We start from the raw sequence: 5,138 nt of genomic DNA on the forward strand, positions 1-5,138 counted from the left end.
GAGATAAAATTGTTAATCAGGTAAGCCAAGAAGATCACAGCTGACTGGTGTAGCTCAGTGGTTGAGTGTTGACCCAGCAACCAAGAGGCCACTGGTTCAATTTCTGTTCAGGGCACATGTCCAGGTTACGGGATTGATCCACTGTGGGGAGCGTCCAGGAGCCAGCCGATAGCTAATGTTTCTTTCTGATCGATGTTTCCATCTCTCTATCTCTCTCCCTTCCTCTCTCTCTCTCTCAAAAAAATAATAAATAAATAAATAAATAAATAAAAGCAAGCATATTTAAAAAGAAAGACCAGAGGAAGACTGTTGAAGGAGACTAACACGGCAGTGGAGAACAGCACTGCACTTCTGTGTAGAAAGGACTTTTTATGGGGCTGAGCAGGCCCTTTAGCTTGACCTTCACGGAGCAGAGGAGGTAAACTAGTGGTGTGCTGGGGGAGCCGATTGTGTGCATCTCTTCTTGACTGCATTCCATGATGGGCTGTGGTGCAAGTATTTACACCATAAAAATCAGCAAACCCTATGACTCAGGACTCTTGTTCTCAGAAAATTGATTGTTACCAGCACATCACTGAGACAAACCATATACTCTTTCAGGGGAAGATCTAGGGACTGTCAAGAAGTCCTGGCAGAAGTTCAAAAATATACAAACCCTTCCTTAAACCACTTCACTCCCCCTGCCCACCACAGTGCCCAGACTCTCAGAACCCACCTCCCACACACTGGCTGGTTTTGCCCAAGCAGGAAGCCCCTCCCCCACTTTCACCCCCCCCCCCCCTCGCCTTCAGGGTCAATCAGTCCTGGAAACAGGGTACATTCTCACGGAGAAGCAAAGAATGAATGAAAATATGACTCCTGCCATGCACGGGGCATGCCACCTCTAAACACAAAGTGAAACTTGAACTATCCCTTTGAACTTACAAGGAAAATATAAAGGAAATTAAAAAGACCTTTAATGGCACTTGAACTTGTAGAAGAGCAAATCTAACTTTCTTTATGCTTTTTTCTCTAACATCTGCACTGTCTTAAGTAGAATTGCAGATGGTCTTTTGTTACCTTTTTTTTTAGTTAATGTTTGGAGAAACAGCTCAGCTTTCAAAGTAGAATTATTAAAATAATCCTGGGTAAGATGTAAAATCTTGCACTTGTTCCAAGCCATCAATTCTTTCTGTATTATCATAAATTCTCAAGCTTAGCTATTTCCCTCTCCTCCCCTCCTTGGCTGCACTCTTACAATAATGTGGGTTCAAGGGACGAGATTCCTTCTGATTGGGTTTCTGTGGGACGAAAAGGCAAGGAGTTGGGGAAAGAGAGTGGCTAGACAGCTCCATCAAAATGATATCCTAGTATACTGTCTACTTTACATGGCTGGCTTTTAAATCCTCACCTGAGGATATTTTTTCCATTGCTTTTTAGAGGGAGTGGAAGGGAGGGAGAGGAAGAGGGTGAGGGGGGTGGGGAGAGAGAGAGAGAGAGAGAGAGAGAGAGAGAGAGAGAGAGAGAGAGAGAGAAACAGTAATTGGTTGCCTCTCACATGAACCCCAATAGAGGCTGGGGATTGAACCCACCATCCAGGTATGTGCCCTTGGCTGGGAATCGAACCCAACACCCTTTAACCACTGAGCCACCCTGGCCAGGGCACGGCTGGCATTTTTTTTGTCAGTGCCCTAAAGTCTTGTATCCATGTATGATCGGTTGATGCTGTCTGTAACATCCCTTTAAGACCAATGAAAAGCTTAATTAAATGGCTATAATATGTAGAGAGAAATAAGAAAAAGAAACTCTAGATCCTGGGATATTTTTTTAAATATAAACTGTATTTTGGTGAAAATAATACTTTAATGTTTTCATTATAAAAGCACCCATGGATATTAAAGAAACTTTAATGGAAGCATAGAAAATACTAGGAATCACCAGAGTCCCATCATCCAACCACGATGGTTGTTTCCATTTTGGTTGGGTTGTCTCGAACGTGTACTTCTGTGTGTGTGTGTGTGTGTGTGTGTGTGTGTGTGTGTGTGTTCAGGTACAGAGCAGAAAGTGCAAATGGGCAGCCTTTGGGCCAAAAAAAGTCTGGCATGTTTTATTTGGCCCATGCAATATATTTATAATTTTAATTAGACTTTAACATGCGAAAGTGAGATCCAGATTGAGGTGTTTTCTTGAAAAATTGAACCTGCATTCCCAAATGGCAGGGGCTGAAGAGAGGCTGTCACCTCAGAAGGGGTGTGTGCTCACAGTTTGAAAACTGTTCCAACGCAGTATCTTTTATTTGTCTATGCTGCCTGTTTGGCTCCTGGAGGTATTTTAAGTTTGATGCCCTTGATGTAGAGTTTTGGGTGTGTTTTTTTAAAATCACTGCACTCATTTGTAGACACAACTTTATGCTCAGCTCTTTTCTTTTAAGCAACATATCATTAATGCTTCCATATGCTTTCTCCAGTGTACATACAGTCATACACAGAAAGTGCATAAACATATACAGAGGAAAGTATTATTTGGAATATTTCCTTCTAATTTTTTAATGCAAATATCCTTTCTTTTTATAGTGGGAATCATACTGTATGTACAATTTCCCCTTCAGCCTTTTCACTGTTTCTTGTATTATAAATACCTTCACTACTTACCAGCTATATGCAGCCTTGTTGACTTAGTCTTCCCCCCAGGGTTGGATATTTCTTTCTCTGTCATAATGAATATCTTTGTACTGAGAGCTTTTTTCTATATTGAAGATTCTTCTGCTGGGACACATTCCTAGAAATGGGCTATGAAGTTGAAGGATACAAGCAATTTTAAAGCTCTTGATGTGTATTGTCAAATTGTATCCCAACAGGGCTAGCCAATGTTCTGATTTACACACACACCTGCAGTATGTGAGACTATGTTTCCTGACACCTTTCATAGCATTACATGGGACACTTATTACTGATCTGACACAGAAACATAGTGCCTTCTGGTGTTAATTTGCATTTTTCTCCTCCTCAAGAACCCAGGTTTAGCTTTTGAAAAGAACAGAACACCAAGGAAAGAGAATCCCTAATTCAAAAGGACAGCCGTGGAGCAGCCACAGCCATGAAGGTGGAGGCAACTGTTAGAGGCAGAACTCCAGGAATCCCCAGCTGAGGCAGGAGCAGAGGCAGGAGGAGGATGGGATGAGGCAGAGGAGTGGAGGCCATGAGAGTCAGCCCTGGGAAAACCAGGAGGGTTCAGACCACCGTCTATGGTCCAGACCTCATAGCTTAAGCCCAAATAGCTAAACCCACAAGATACTAATTTTTTTTGTCTTCTAGTGTGTAATATTTTCAGGTCCAAAGTCCTGATGAGGCCAGTAGTCTTTAGGGGGAGGGGGGGCACTTTTCTGCCATGGGTAATTTTTCTATTTCTTTATCCTTCTCCCCAATTCATCCTGCTAGTTTAAAATCCCTCTTGAAAAAGGATTTGTCCAGAACCCACTGCCCTGAATCCAAATCATTTATTTAACTAACAGGAGCATGTAACCAAACTAGAAACCAGGTACTACCTCCGACCTGGATGAAAATGACCCAAGACAGGAGGGAGAGGTCAACGGGCCAATCAGACTTCACAGCCAAGGGCAACACAGGGAGTGGCTGGCGCTCACCGCCTGGAGCTATTTATTATTAGCATGAAATAAAAAATCTTTTCATATTTTTTTCTGTGAACATTTCATAAAGCCAAAGTTTAGGGGGAAATATGAAAATCTGGAACCTCATATGAATAAATACTTTGCCACAGAAATCTGTAATCAAACTTGAAGGGATCAGTTGTATCCAGATTTAACTTGAAATTTATTTCATTAAAGGTGTTTTTATTAGTTGCCACCTCTGGGCCTTAGGATTTGCTAGTGACATTACTGCCTGGGAAACTGAGAGGGAGGAGCACAAATTAGAGTTGTCCCTAGCTCACAATCCTATATCATAAAACCCTAATATGCAAATCAATCTAGTGGCAAACAACAGGTCACGATGACGCCCAGGCAGGAGCTGACCCCTGGTGGTCAGTGTGCTCCCACAGGAAGCCGGGCTCATGGCTGGTGAGCACAGCAGTGGTGGCAGGAGCCTCTACTGCCTCCGTGGCCACACTAAGGACCCCTCGTGGGATGTCTGCCTGCTGGCTTAGGCCCACTTCCCCGCTAAGCCAGCAAGTGGACATCCCCCAAGGGGTCCCGGACTACGAGAGGGTGCAGGCTGGGCTGAGGGACAGGTCTCCTCCACCACCCCGCCCCCCCCACCCAGTGCATGAAGGTCGTGCACCAGGCTTCTAGTATGTTAATATAAGTATTGGTCTTGTGGATGAAAGGGACCACATGCTGACCTGACAAGCTCAGGGAAGGCCTGCATAGCAGTCTTGCAAACTCAGAGACCTAAAGTAACCACAAAGGATGGTCTGAAATCAAACTTTAACTAAAAGCAGTTATGGTGGGTAGTTACGTCCTAGGCCGGTATCCTCACTGACAAGGTCAACCTTTACTTTAACTGAGCCTATCTGTCTTTTTGCATCTATAATAACATACCCTTGAAATGTCTGGGTAACTTGTAACCTCCCTTTTGCCAGACCCGTTGGGGTACAACCTAATGTGCTGGGCGCCAGGACAGATACCACAAATTCCTTCATTGTTATCATGTTAATTGTTCCTGCACCCACCTAAGTATGTGTCTATCATTTTATTTTTTATCCAATCCCAGGGGTTCCCCCCACCCCCCACTTTGCTTTCTCCCGCCTCTCTAATCTATCACCAATGGATTTCATGTAACGCACCTACGTCCCTTCCTTTGATTGCAATGTATAAAAATAGATGTAACCTGCCATTCTCCAGAACATCATCTCAATCCATTGAGATTCTGCTTCCCGGCAATTATCGACAGCTTGGCTCAAATAAACTCTCAAAAATTCTTTATGGTTTGAATGTTGTTTTTTTTATGTTAACAGTCTCTACATGGGGGCTAGCAAACCTACATGAGATCATACAGTATGTCTTTCTTGAGCTGTCTTATCTCATTTAGCATAATGTCCTCAAGGTCCATCAATGTTGTCACAAATGGAAGAATTTCCTTCTTTTTATGGCTGAATTATAGTCCATTTTTTTGCATGTATACACACCACACTTCATGTATCTA

This window comes from Plecotus auritus (genome assembly GCF_963455305.1).
Source record: "Plecotus auritus genome assembly, chromosome: 1".
NCBI lineage: Eukaryota > Metazoa > Chordata > Mammalia > Chiroptera > Vespertilionidae > Plecotus > Plecotus auritus.